General features: G+C 59.2%; 1 protein-coding gene across 2 annotated transcripts in view; it reads right to left on the bottom strand.

The window, feature by feature from the left end:
* The window catches only part of GJC2 (gap junction protein gamma 2), a 32,049-nt gene extending 17,483 nt beyond the window's left edge, over positions 1 to 14,566 (bottom strand). Inside the window, exons 1-3 of one of the 2 annotated variants that reach the window (XM_080579525.1) lie at positions 12,882 to 14,566; positions 10,985 to 11,191; positions 9,192 to 9,280 (exon numbers count right to left, since the gene is read on the bottom strand). The gene's annotated coding sequence lies outside the window, so the exon portion shown is untranslated. The remainder of the gene's footprint in view (positions 1 to 9,191; positions 9,281 to 10,984; positions 11,192 to 12,881) is intronic. The other variant, XM_080579524.1, reaches the window with a different exon arrangement.
* Positions 14,567 to 14,610: the final 44 nt, after the last annotated feature.

Below are 14,610 nucleotides of genomic sequence, written 5' to 3'. Positions count from 1 at the left end.
AGCAGCAGCTGGACCCCCAGCCCACCACACGTGGGTATTCCAGGAAGCCCCCTGGAAATTTTCTGGAGTGAACAGCTGTGGTCAGTGACCTGGCCGTTACCAGAAGCTGGGGGAAGATGAAGCTGTGGGAAGATCTCCCTGAAAATTCCCTCCTTCACCTCTGGCCCTTTCCCTCCCTTCCTTTTCAAGGCGTCCTCCCTTTAGCCTCCAGACAGAAAAAAATGAAGAAACCTCCACACCATCTGTGTTCCTGAGAAAGGCTCGGTAACAGCACAAGTCCCTGCCCTGTACGGAAGGGACGTGAACCAAACCCACGAGTTCTGTCCTGCAGCGTTGCTTTCCAGCAGGATGATCTGCACGTGGACGGGCGAGGTAGAGCCCTGCAGGCCGTGCGTGCAGCAAGGAGCTGGAGCAGAGCCCCACAGCAGCATCCATCCCGCCGAGCCTTGAGGAGCACAGGGCCTGCGAGCTTCCTTGCATCATTTGCAGAACTTCATCCACCGCTGTCTTTTTTTCCTGGCTGTTTATTGGGTCCCTATTGCCCTCAAAGCCTGGGAGCCTTCACCTCAACCCTCTACAGCCAACCTTGCTGATGCTGTGCCATCTTTGGGGTGACCCCAAGAGGTGCACCTGCCCCACGGTACTGCCCCTCTGTCCCACGTGCCCGTCTTGACCCAAGCAGCCACACCATTGCGTCCAGCTTGGTTGTGTATCTCCCTCCTGCCTACACCCCTAACAAAATGTCATGGCATTGCTCCACCACGATCCCTTTGCGTCCAGCCTTGCCAGTTTTATCTGTCCTACCAGCTCCAACGACCATAGTTCACCAAACCCATTCCTGGCACACCTGGTGCCACATCTCTGGGACCACAGCTCCAGACCCCAGGCAGCCCCTGCTCTGCTGCTCTCCATTCAAACATCCTCAATCCATCCTAATTTCAAAAATTCAGCTGATCAAGTCTTATTTTTTTCCTGTTGGCCGTTCTCTCTGCGTTTAATTGTCCGGCTGTAATAGCCACCAATTTCCAAAACCCGATGGAAAATTAAAGGATCAGTGCAGGAGCAACACCACCCCTGCCTTGGAGAACAGCAGCGCTCTCGTTTCCTGCCAGCCATCCTCTTTCAGGCACCGAGAGCAAAAAAAACGTGGTGCCTTTCCATCCACTAAATCACCCCCTCGGACCCGGAGCGGGGCAGGACAACTACACCTAGTTCCAGCTATTGAAATGACGGCAGCGCCTCCAGCCCACAGGAACTGACCCGCCGCTGCCGCCGAGGCCGGTGGAAGCGCTGATGACATACGAACATGAGTGACCCCATCATTTTCCAGCGGTGGTGGCTGAAGTTGGAGCCAGAGCAGAGCCAGGGGTGGAGGACTGCGAGCTCAAGGGACCGTGGGGATGCTCAACCCTACGGAGGAGTCAAGGGTTGGGTGGAAGGGGAATTGTGGCTTTGCTTGGGTTAGACCCACCCGTCCAAGCCCTACCTGTGCTCAACCAGAACGCTCTGCACGTCAGCGCATCCAAACCAGTGATGACACAGAAATCCTGAATTCAGAAACTCACAACAGAGTTGGTGAGCTTCATAGGATCAAGAAATGGGGTCATCACCATACCCTCAAATGGGCTCCTCTTGTGCTTGCAGCACTCTGCCCAGCAGAGAAGTCCGTGCACATCCTCAGCCCGCCCTGGCCAGCCCCAAGAAGGGCTCATCGCCCCCCCACCAGCTCCCCAGGTCCCTGGCTGGCCCCCGCTCGCGGAAGTCTGGGTGCTTTTCCCTGCAATTTGGGGAAAATGACCGCTTTCAACGTGCCCATCCGTGCAGCAGCCCTGCAAACGCCGTGGAAAAGAAGAGGAACTGGGGGGACTTGAGGGCGTGTGATGGACGGGGCTGGGTGAAACGTGCACCCCCGGGCAGGTCTGTTTTTAAAAAGCAATTACTGGCAGGGAAGAGGCCAAATCCTGCATTCCTCAGTGAAGGAATCCGGGTGATGTCACCTCCTGCCCGGGGACAGGAGCGGTCCTGCCGCCGCGGCTCCCTTCGGGCAGCCCCTGCCCGTGCTACAAATATTTGTGTTGGCCTCCCTGTTGGAAGCATCCCGTTACAAGGAAGAACAGCAGGATGGGCTCTCCTACTGTACGGCTCGTTTCTGCCCCCGCACATTAGCACGGGCCACAGGTTAATAGGATTTCACACATGCCAGACGAGGCTTTACTGATTTTTTTTTTTTTAATGGCGCCGTGCCGTTCAAGATAGCAGAAACTTCTTAAAATAGAAGGCTGCTTGCTCCAACAAACTAGTTTTAACCAAATTTGCTCCATTCTCTGGGATGCACACCTAGACCGTAGGCATGTACATGTGCCTCCAGTCCTCTGGCTTTCTCTTTTCTCTTTCTAGTAGGGTACAACAGTGTAAAGCAAGTCAAATTTCCTAATCAAGTGGCCTGCAATAAATTGCCTTTTTCCCTGGAAGGGGAGCCCCTGGAGATGCTTCCAGGAAGAGGGTTGCAGGGGTATGGGGCAAGCGTGGGGTGACGCGGAGGCAGGACCACATGCACGCGGTGGCTTTGCCTCGGAAGGGAAAGAGCGATGAGATAGGAGGACTCAGCTCAGCTCCCTGCTTCTTACGTTCACGGCAGACGGGATAAATTGCTGCCTTATGCTCCAAGATGACCCACTGCACCTGAAGAAGTTTTGTATTCGCAGACCTCAGCTGCAGGTCTAACGGGAGAGGGACAGTCCTGCTTCCGTCAGGGAGCCGTAGAAGGGCAGGGAGATGCTTTTTGTGGCATGTTTGTGAGCTTAGATTACTCCAAACCCCACAGATGTTGACGGCATCTCACCGAAGTCACTGATTTTAGTAAAATAAGAACTGTGCCACTGAGATCCTAGCACTGTGACAAAGCGAGGAGCAACGGGAGGGGAAACGAGCTGAGTTTTTAACACCAGCAGAAGGTGCTCCCCTGTATCTGAGCAGCGGATGATCTGCTTTGCCTTACAAAACTGCACGTTTAAGCAATCGCTTTTGGAGGTTTCCCAAGCCAATATCTTTTCTGCTGACCACGTTGTTCGGCCAGGCCAGGGACACGGTCCCGCTGGGAGCGGGACACGGCCGTCAGCGGCGGTACAGCCACATCGGGACTGATCCCACCACACTGGGGGTGAAACCCTCCTGCCGGCAGGGCCTCCTGTCCCCGCAGCAGCCTCCCGAGCCCTACAGGAGCCAGGAGGTCCACCCCATTGCCCCACACCCTCAATCAGCCCTTTTCCAATTAGTGCAGGTCAGTCACCAGCACTCCTTTGCTCTCAAACTCCAATTACGAGAGGTTCCACTGAACGTTTCAAGCTGTGGATTAACCACACCCTGCCAACATAAACACCGTGAGACGCTCTACGTAAATCACATATCGGAGTTCATCCTCACTCAAACTGCTGCTACAATTTTCTGGAACGGCCAGAAAAAGTGCCCTGAGCTGCCAGGGGGCTCGGGAGCCACCCGCCAGGGGGAGAAATGCCGGTCGCAGGCTTGGAGCAAAGCTGCTGGGAGCACAGCCTCCGCCTCGTCCTCCTGCCTCGGGAGCTCGGGGCGAGCTCTGCTCGTGGAGTATCAAATAAATCAGCTCCACACCCACGCACATCCTGGCCAGCACGCAGAGCCTCGCATGTTTTTGCTGTTTTTGCACAATATTTCTTGCAGAAAGCTGTCTGCTTTCCTCCGCCGTTCTTCTAGCCTCGCTGCCCCGAGGAGCAGGGGATGTCAGCCTTTTTCAGCCATCCCCTCCCGTTTGCCAGGGCAGCCCTCTCTGCAATAACAGCTAGGAACGAGCTTCTCCTGCAAACGAGCTTCTCGTGGGCTCCTCAGATGTGTCCTTTTGACCCCCATAGCTCCCTCTCCTCTAAAGGACCAGAGCAGGAGATCGAAACCTTCCCAGGGGCTCCTCGGATCACAGCTCACACCGAGTACAACCCGGCACGGACTCACCAGGCGGTCCCGTCCTCCAGTGTCTGCCCCTGAAGCTTTCTCCAATCTCAGGGCAGAAACATCCTCGGTCAAACCCTACAGCGATGTGGGGAGGCAGGAAGCTGGAGGTGTGGAGCAGTCCCGGTGCAGGGATCCAGCCCCAGCCCTGGTCTCTTGGCCGTGGGTCTCACCCCACAGCACACTGGAAGAGCAGCAGCGTGGCCGATATCAGCCGTAGGACATCTGGCAGGCCAAAGGGAAGGACACGGCGCTCCTCTCCATCTCCTGAACTCGTGGGGTTGTGCAGTCCGTCTCCCCCGGGGATGTCTGGTGGAGCTCTGCTGGCCTGCTGGGGCTCCTCACCTCTCCGCTCCCACCCGGGGCGGTGGGATGGCTCGTGCCCAACCAAACTCCGGGTCCATCCCGGGCAAATTTCTGGCTGTGTTCAATCAGCAGCAGCGCTGACCTCCCCAGCAAAGATCTTCTGCATGGGGCAGCACGGAGGAGCGCAGGAAGGGGGGCTCCATGCGTCTCTACCCCGCACGCAGCTCCCCAAGCACCTGGTTCACCCCCACTCACACCCAGGAGCTCCTGCTCTGTCCCCGCCGCATGAAAAAAGCTTTGTCTGGGCTGCTGGGGGGCCTGACAGCCGCCACCTCCCTCCAAGAGACTCGTCCGCTCGCAACAAAGCCCCATTGACAGGCAGCCTTCCTTCGGTGCCCTTGGGGAAGTGGCTACATCGGGGACGCGCGGCTCCTCCCCAGCCCCACATCGCCTTCGTCCCCAGGCAGCTCGGGCAGCTGGAGGTCTGTGCGAGCCAGCAGCCTTCCCAAAACGGACCGGTTACGGCGAAAATATCTCAAGTGGCTGGGGGATGAAATATCTCCGCCTGGGATCTGTGTTTCTGGGAGAAAGCGCTCGTTTCCCTTCTAATGGTGATGCGGCAAAGGGCTGGGGAGTCAGTTTTGGAGGCTGCCCCAGCCCTGTGCCTCCGCTGATGTGCCCGAGGCTGGATTTGGGGAGGGAAAAAGGGGTTTAGGGGAAAACGGTGTGTAGGGCAGAGGGGCAGAGTGATGGGATGCTTGGTAATGGGGCTGGTGGCTGGAGGAACCAGGGCTTGCAGGTTGAAGCAGCTCATTTGGAGGGCTGCACGGAGGCTTGGGGGATGTGGTGTCCCCAGCAGAGGTGCTGGGGTGTCCTGGCTGTCTCCCATGCGGCTACCCCAAACATCTCAAATGGACCCGAACACCTGCATTTGGGCAACTGAATCCAGCTAGGGGTGGCCTGGAGCTGCTTATCCCTGTTGGTCTCCCACCATTTTCCTAGTGGCTCCATTTATTTGTGCTTGAAGCTCCCCAGAGCTGGGGCTGGCTCACGCCGTCCCCAGAGCCAGGAGGTGCTGTGCCACCAGCCAAAGCCCCAGGGAAGTGGTCACCGACACGGTGCTGGGGCGAGGGAGGGCACCTCTGCTCCTGCACCCCGTCACTAAATAGCAACTCCTGTCCATGGCTGGGGGGCCAGGAAGGGAAATGGGGTCTTGTAGTAAACCCAGTTAACTATTTCTGTCTGGGAGAGCAGAGGAAATGGCTGGAGAGAGCAGCCAGCAACGCCATTGTCCCCTGCAGGAAAAAATGGGATGATAAAAACGTGCCTGAAGGAATTTGGCTCGGAAACCGGCAGCAGGTTTCCGAAGCAGAGACCGCTGGATGCATGGTCAGGGCGTTTTCCCAGGTGGAAAGCGATGGGGGACGTCACGGGGTTGTGGTTGGATTGACTCTGGTTCAGGCACCCAGAGATGCTCTTGTGGTCCTCAAGGTCCTTCTCAGCCGTGGTGAGGGACGGCAGCATCCCGCTCAGCCTGGGGGCTCGGGTGCTTGCTCCCAGCTCTCCCATTCCCCCAGCTTCCCACCCTGCAGCTGCGAACTGCCCCGGGGCAGGAAGCACGGCAGGAACATCCCAGCCCTCCTGGTGGGAAGGAAACGGGAGATGCTTGGGGCCGGCAGCGATGCTCCAGCGCGGCGGCTCGGCCGCCCGGGATGAGCCGTGTTTCCGGGCCGCGTTCCCAGGTTTTATCTGTTTATATCCCGCTGGTGGGAGAGTGCCCAAAGCTCTCGCATGCCCTCTACGGCCCGCTCCCTGGTGTCAGAAAGGCTCCTTGCACGAAGCACACGCTTGTGAACCTCTTGGCCAAGCGTGCGTCGGAGAGGGCATTAAAAAATCGCAGCCAGAAATAACAAGGCAAAGCAAAACTGCGGCCTCGGGCGATGCCAAGATCCCTCCGTCCCCGCTGTGTCGAAACAGACCTAATCCCGGCTGAGACGGCGATGCTGCCTGTAAATTCACCCAGAAATGTGGCCTCGCTACGAGGCTGTTGAACACCGTTGATGATGGGGATGATGGGACCGTGTCTGTGGCCGGTCCCAGCTGGAGGAAAAGCATCTGCATGGCAGTGCTGCCGCTCAGGGGGACCTCAGCAGGCTGGAGGAAGGGGCTGAGGGGACCCAGGTGAGGCTGAGGGGACCCAGGTGAGGCTGAGGGGACCCAGGTGAGGCTGAGGGGACCCAGGAGGGGCTCAGCAGAGGCCAAGGCAGAACCACGGCCCCAGTGGGACGCAGGCCAGCAGGGAGGAACTGGCTGGAGAGCAGCTCTGCAGACAAACTGGGGTCCTGGTGACAAGTCCTGGTGACAAGAGGCGTCCAAAACGGTTGTCCAAGGGGAGGCCGAGTCTGAGCAGCCCAGAGAAGAGAAGGGGAAGGTTTCACCAGCAGCAGCTGCCTCACAGGAGGCCGTGGGGAAGGAGAACCAGGCTCTCCTCAGAAGTGCACAGTGAAAGGACAAGTTGCAGCCAGAAACATTTCAAATGGATGCGACAAATATACATATATATATTTTTTTTTCCATGACAAACGCTGGCACTGGGAGCTGGTGGCATCTCCACCCTTGGAGATAACTCATTTGGACAGGGCCCTGGGCAACCTCACCCACCACCACCGCCACCACAGGCCGACCACAGCTGGCCTTCCCCCGAGGCCTCCTGAGGTACCTTCCGCCTCTGTCCCCCCGGCTGCAGATGGCTCCCCGCCATCCCTCCCACCTCCGCAGCCCGGCAGCCTCCCCAGGGGATGGCAGAGCCTCTGCTGGGCATGAGGACAGGCTTCGGGCCCACACAGAGCCATCTTGTGCCCTAGGGGCAGCAGGGGCACCTCAGGCTGGCAGCCTCCATTTCCACATCTCGTAACGGGTTGCACAGACAGCATGCAGCAGCCCAAACCCTTATTTATTTTATTTTATTTTTTTTTTCTGGCAAGGAGCTGGAACAACAGCGGTTTACATGGCCGGTCACCAAGATCTCTGAGCAACACAGAGGGTCAAAGGGAGCTGCTCGGCCTTCGCGGTGCCCCTGGGTGGAGGAGCCGGGGGCGGGCGAGCCCCAGAGGAGCTGGAAATGGCGGGGGGAGCAGCGCTGAGGGAGCGGAGCCCATCGGTGCCCTGCTCCCCCTCCCCGAGCCGCGTGTCACAGGGGAAAGGGGGGGTCCCTCATGACACACACCGAGAAACATCCTCTGGTATTTCGGGCCTGGAAAGCGCCCAAGGGTTGTCTCAGAAATAGCTCTCGCGGCTCGCAGGAGGACGAGGCGGGGACCCGCCGTGCCCCTTTCCCCCCGTTCCCAGCCGCCCGTGACTTCACCCAGCCCCGTTAAATCGCGTTTCCTTCCTCGGGACGCTTCCTAAGGAAGCTTTTGGGGGAGGACAGGTTGCCCTCCCGTGGCTCTTGGAGGTAATTTGGGTGAAAGGAGAAGGTGCCGGCGGCCTCCAGAACATCAGGGGGCCTGGGGCGTTTGCCCACCCCCGGCAGCACAGGACGTGGTGTGTCCAACCCATCGAGGCCTAAAGGAGGCCATTAGGAGGAGATGGAGGCCCCAAAGAGGATCGGGAAACACTTGAGGCCAGGAGGAGTTTTCCAGCCCCCAGTGGACCCCGGTGACCACCGAGGTGGCTCTGGGGGGACCAGAGAGCCGGGGGTCACCCCCCTATGAGACGGAAAAATCGTTAATGAGGAGATGAGGCCACCAGCCGCTGCCCTCCCTGTGCCTCAGTTTCCCCAGCTGCTCCAGACAGCCCTCACGAGGTGCTTTGAGGTGTGAGGATGACAGGTATGTTCACATCCTGGGACATTAGTATTATTTTTTTTAAATGAAACAAACAACAAGACAAAAGCACCTTACAAAGAGCATCATCTCCTCAATGGACCTTTTGTCAGCGGCTGGGGACACCGGCTGCGAAACCGCAGCTTCTGCCGGGGTCAGCTCGGCCCAAAGCCTGTCCCCATCAAGGCCTGGGCTTAAAACCCTAAATAAATCCAGGAAAAAGGCCAGCCCGTGCCCGTCTGAGGGGGGCCAGGTCCCTGCAAGCCTCATGGCCAGGTAGGACACATGTAGATCTGCTTCGTGCTCTGCAAACATCTCGAGGACCCCACACCTCGCAACTTCTTAAGTAGCGCCACCCTACGAAACCGCTCAAAATAACTCGTTTTCCCCGTTTTAAGGGGAAGGAATGTCCTTGGGATGGGGGCAGCCATATTTTCATCCTTTTATTTTCCAAGTGTGCTGCTTCTCCAGGCTGCTTTCTGGGAGGACAGAGCTGGGAGCCCACCTGGCTGTGCCGGAGGGATGTGCTCCCAGAAGGGGATTTTGGGGGAAATGAGCTTGCAGCACACCCCAGGACTGCAGCAGGAGGACGAGGGGAGGCTTCACTGCCCTCAAAATGGTGCAAAGGCAAACTTCAGCCCAAACTGGAGATTTTTGAGTGGATTTCGGGTGAGGAAAACGTCCTTGCCAGAGTTTAGGGAAATACTCTTGTAAATGCCCAGCTTGAACACAACCTTAAATGCTTCTGAAAATCTCAGCTGAGCTCTGTTTTGGACCTGGAGCAACATCTCTTTCTGCCTTGTTGTGTAACAGTTCCAAGCAAAGCCCTGGGTCCAAATTCCTAGGGGTTGCCCAGACCTTAAGCGGAGCTTGATTTCTTTAGCTTAAGCCCACATTTAACATAAAACCTTTTAAAACCATAAAAAGAAGACAGTTTCCACAGCTCCCAACATCGTACGCATGATGAAAATCCGTGAAGGAGTGAGCTGGTCCCCCCGCAGAACGAGGACCAGAGCATCTTTTTGCCTCCCAACCCAACACTCCCTCCGAACCCGGGGTCCCCGCCGTCGCAGCCAGCCGTACCTTTCACAGCCAGGAAAAAAGGTGCGGGTCCTCACCGCATAACCGCAGCCCCCGGGGGCAAATCCCTGCTGTGCCGCCGGCCCGCAGCCCTGCAACAAAGCCAAGGAGGAGGCGATTATTGCCGGGCATCTCTCTGCCAGGCACAATGCAGCCGCGGCTCAGCGGCGCGCTCAATGCTGTCATTGTCCCCTCCCGGAGCTGCGGCTCCTGCACGTGGCGCGGGTCCTGGATAACACGCTTCGGGGGCGCAGTGGTGGCTGGAAAATTTGGGCTGTGATTCACATCTGTTAAGGGCTCGCTGGTGGAAAGGAGGGATGGTCTGGGTGGCGTTTGGGAGGGATCCTTCCAGGGACTGAGCACGGGGATGCCGTGTCCAGGGGAGGACCCCACGGAGAGGCCACCAGGATGCACAAGGAGAGGATGAGTGGCGTGGAGAAGAGAAGGGGAGATCTTACTGCTAAGTGGGGCCCAGCAGGAGGCCAGATGATGGGGAGGCACGGAGAAAGCTCAGACCACTCCTTTAGGAGCACCAGGAGCTGCTGCAGGACCAGGGGATTTGCTCCTCTCCAACCATGGGGCATGGGATGAGTTGCTCAAAAGGCAGCAAGGGGGATTCAGGTTGGATTTCAGCAACAAAACCAGTGAAGAGCCTGGAGGTGTTATCACAGCCGGGCCATCTGCTTTAGTTCTGCTCCTCCAACCCCAGCCCTGGTGCCTGGCGTTCGGCAGCAGGTCCTAAAGCTGATGGCCTGAAGCCGCGGTGGTGGCTGGGAGCACCAGCACCCGTGATTGGCAGAGCAGACGGAGCAAAAAAAAAGCACAGAGCATTCCAAAAAAATTCATATATGAAGGCAAAACAGATGTGGGAGAGCTGCTGTGATGCAGGGGGCTCCTCCTCGGGGCAGGGAGGATGCAGGAGCAGCGAGCCCAGCGCTCACAGAGCCCAGCTTGAACTCCGTGGGCACAACCGCGATAATCAGCGAGGACTTGGCCGCTGGGGGTCCGCCTGCCCCATCCTTCCCATCGCAGCAGGACCTGGGCACCAGCATCTGGCCTTCTCTGCCTCCCTTCTTTTTATCGCTTCCCCGACCTCTGGCAGCCGGGATGGGGAAAGAAAGAGCCGGGAAAACATCCTGCTCCTCCCTCCTTTCATGCCCGGGGAGGAAGAAGCACGGAGCCAGGAGGGGACCGCGTCCCGCCCGCACGAGCATCCTGTTGTACCAGTTGCCGCCGCACGCAATCTGAATTGCAGATGGCTTCGGGCGATTTACGGGGATGGAGCCACGTCCTGGACCAGCAGAGGCACAGCTGCTATTGTCAGAAAAAGCCCAGACGGGACTGAATTCCCCGTTTGTTTGGTTTTTTTCCCCCCATTTTTATGCCTGCGCTCTGAGAAACGGGGAGCGCGGTGTCGGTACCGGCGCCCAGCCGCGTGTGCCACCCGCCGAGCGGCGCGGGCGGCGGTGTCCCCTGGCTCTCCAGGGATGACACAGCTGCACGGCCGCTCGATGAGGCTGACCCAAATACAGCCTGGTGGGGCGGGCACGGCCGCCTCCCGGCCCCGCTCTCCTCCTGCTGCAAGCGGCTGTGCCGGGGGCCGTGGGGTCTCCTCCTCCAGGCACCCCGGAGCATCTCATCCCCCGGACCCTGTGCTGGAGAGAAACCCGTCCTCCTCCTGAGCTGCTTCCTGAGGAAAAGAAGAGCCCCTGGAGGAGCAGCACCCTGGATGGGGACAAACGGGGTTGATAGCCCAAACGAGGGTTAATTAATGGTTGGGGTCTTACGGGACCTACCTGCTCTCTGCGGCGGGTGGCTCAGGGCAAGGCGGCGGCAGCCGGCGCACAGCGGTCCCCTCGCTGTCCTGCGGGAAGCACAGGAGGACATCAGTGTCCCCAGGGCGGCACAGCATCCCTTCGGGAGCGTGCACCATCCAGCATCGCCCCCAGGCTGCCCTCAGGGACAACCAGCTCCCTCCTGCTGCAAATGTGGACTTGCAGATGCTGGATATAGAAAATAAATGCTTTGTTGGTTTTTTTTTGGTCAGAAAGCCAGTAACTGATAGTCTCAGAACCGCAAAGGGTCACCGGGTCCAGCCATCAGCCTGACCTACCGCGTCCCACCACAAAACCACGTCCCTCAGTGCCAGGTCCGCAGCCGTCACCCCGAAACCCCGTGCCAGGCTGGTTTTGGGGAACCTGCAGCCCCTTTCCCCGCAGCCTCCTGCCCGTTTCTGCCCCCGCTGCCCGATTATTTCCCGGGACGGCTCTGCCCCGCGGTGCCTTTCTGCAGTCGCGTGGAAGTGAGCTTGAGACTGAGCGCTGCCTCCAACGGCACGGACGCCGAGAAAAGCCTCGGCAAGGACAAGGCTCTGGCCCGGGGGCTCGTCGGGGGACACGACGAGGGGGAAGAGCCACAGGGAGGGGGGGGGTAGATGGGCCGCGGGCTGATTTCGGCTGCTCGATGCCATCCTGGGACATCCTGAGACAGAGCAACGGGGGCTGGAGAAGGTCTCAGCCTTCCCTCGAGAGCAGCTGGGGTGCTCAGGCAGTGGAAAATGACTTCTGCCTTGCGAAAAAACCCAGTCGATAGCAGCTGCCTGATGCCTCGAAGGGCAGAGCAGCTGGAGCCTGCTGTCTCCTCCTGTCCCCCAGCCCCGCACCGAGCTTTGGAGGTCCCCTGGTGCCACCCCGGGCGGCCGGCGGCACCCTGGAGAAGGCAAAGCCCAGAGCCAGGAGGGTGTTTGGTTTCGGAAGTGTAATTAGCACCCTGGATGTTCCCTTCTGAAGGAGCAGAGAGGAAACATCCCAACAGGTGCCTTTGCTCCCCCTGTTGGGAGGAGCAGCCCTGAGCCCGGCCTTTGGGATCACCTGCGCGCCCCAAACACCCACGATCTAACAGCACCTGCCCCAAAACCTGCACGTGAATTTATTTTTTTTGCACCGAGATGAGGCCCATCAGCCTTGCGGGATGCTGCAACCCTGCCACCGCCCCCAGGCACGTCCCGGCCCTCGTAACCCCTCCAGCCCCAAACTCGCTGCCTCCTGCTCTCCTGCTGGTGGCCCCCCACAGCCAGACAAGCACCAAACCCCCACTAACTGCTCTCCCCCCGTCGCTGCTGCTCCCTTGTCCCTCAGCATCCCATGCCGAGGAGCAATTCGGCACGGATAAGGCAGCACAACGCTCCCCTCGCCCCTGGGAAGGGACACCCCGCGTCTCCTAGCTGCTGGCACAGGACCCCAAAGACACCCCACAGACCCCCAGATCCCACCTGGGCGGGCAGCAGGCGGGCTGAGCATGCAACGCTTGCCTTTTTTTTTTTTTCTTTTTTTTTTTTTCCTCCCTCTGTATTCAGATGCTGAAACCTCCTCCCCTCCACGGAGCCGAGCGCCGAAAGGCCCCGCACCAGCCGCTCGCCGCCGTCCCTCCTTGACGCGTCGCCATCCCGACGCCCACCCCGTCGCTTCGCGTCAGCGCGGGCACCGAGGCGATGATGCCCAGCGGCCGCAGAAGGGCGACGGCTAAAAGCAGGTCACCCGATGTCGGGCAGGTCGTTTAGGATTCCCTCCCCGCTCTCACCGGGGGAAGGGAGCAGCGGGAGTCGAGAGCCGCAGCTCGAGTGCTCCGAACGACTTTTCCCTCCCTCGCAAAGCCTCGGCTTTGTCCCTGCCTGTTCCAGGAGACCTCGCTTACCTCTCCCGCGGGCCGGATTTGGGGCTGGCAGCCGTGCAGCTCGGGGGGCCGGCGGGCTCCGGCTGCCGGGCGCGCAGCCGCTGGGCATTTCCATCCGGCCGCAGCTCCGCGGGTCCCGAGCCGGTGGCCGGGGACCTCCGGAGTGGGGGGCGAGCGCCGCAGTCGTGCACCTCTGCGTTTGAACGCTCCGCAGCGTGGGCCCCTGCCTTTTCCTGCTGTCCTTTCCGCCATCTAGAGGGGAAATTTCCCCATTGCAAACGCATCGCACGGAACGGAACCAAGCAGCAGCCGCGGGAAGTATCGCGCACGGTCCATCGCTCGGCACCGAGAGCGGCGGCAGCAGGAGCCTGGCCACAGTGATGCCCCTCGACAGGATGGGGACAGTGGGATGCTCCCAGGGAGGGGAAATTTTAGGGAAGCGTTTTCCTGGTCATTTAACCGAATCCTAGAAACTTGCCACGCGATACTCGTGTCAGCAGAGAGGAGGATTGCACCCTAATGTACAGGAAATGTTTGAAACACCCCAAGAGAGGCAAATGATGAAGCTAATCAGCAGCTCTTCTCTTGCTAAAACGTACGCAAGGTGCTAAAAGGGCTGCGGGAGGTCAGGTCCCGCTTACCGCTGTGCCTCACGGGGAGGGCGGAGTTCAGAAAGCTAGGAGGGGGCAAGGAGCAGGGAAAAACCAGAGAAATAGGATATAAAGAGGGTAACAGCCAAGAGAGTTGAGTTAAAAGCACAAGCCCGCCCTCGAAAGAGAGTTTTGGTGGGCAAATGGGCACAGCCTGGTGCTACAGGGCCTGTCCGCTTGCTGTGCGCAACGCAGTTGGTTTGGGTTTGGTTTTGGGGGAGAACGGACAAAAGTAACCCCGTGTAGGGTGCCAGCTCTGCAGGATTCACCATTTCTCAAGAATCAAACCCCAAACTGCCCGTATTTCCCAGGAGAGGCTCTGGGACAGCAAGCCTGCGAGCGGAGCCGCGTGCCTGGTGCCTCCCACACTCACCTCTGACAAACCCCCCGGGGCGCTGCGAGCATTGTGGCTCAGAGAGAGACTGATCCCTGCCGTGAGGGCCCAGGGCACGACCCGCGGGAGGGATCGGAGGGCTCAGAACTTAGGCAGAGGCATCAGGGTGAGGGCTGGACAAAGGCAGGGAAGCAAAGCGCGAGGCAAAGCTCTCCTTGGCTCGAGCCAGAGACCGGTAGGAGGAATGATGGCTAAAATTCACGGATCCCTGCTAGGAAAGAGGATTTATTTCTGCCCTCAAGAGAGCATTCCATGTTATCTTCCGAAAAGAACAGGCTGCACAGCTTGGAAATCTTCCCCCCCCCCCCCCCCAGTTTGTAGGCATAGAAGCAATCACAAATCTACCTGCACTTAAACTCGAGCGGAACAAGTGCATTTGAATTACGTCACTGCCAAAGTGACAGAGAAAGAAAAGCTCACAGCACGTTTCCCCCAGAAAAGGGCTGTGGGGAGACCACATCCCGCAACCCTTCCCTTCCCCGCCCCCCCCCTCGCTCATTAAACAAACCCGCGTGTTCGCAGGGACGGCGGCTCGAGCAGGCGAGCCGTGCCGACGTGCTGCCCTGCAAGAGCAACGGAACCGAACACCAGGAGCCTGAGGACGGAGGTGATGAGAAACGCCTGGAGGAGCCGGGGCCGGGTCTGCACGAGGAAGCAGAGGGAGCAGGAGGCGGCCAACACCGGGAGCTGCAGCTCCCGCCGGCTC

This window comes from Anser brachyrhynchus, assembly GCF_964034855.1.
Source record: "Anser brachyrhynchus genome assembly, chromosome: 2".
NCBI classification, from domain to species: domain Eukaryota; kingdom Metazoa; phylum Chordata; class Aves; order Anseriformes; family Anatidae; genus Anser; species Anser brachyrhynchus.
The sequence above is the reverse complement of the archived record's forward strand: the minus strand, read 5'-3'. Positions and strand labels throughout refer to the sequence as shown.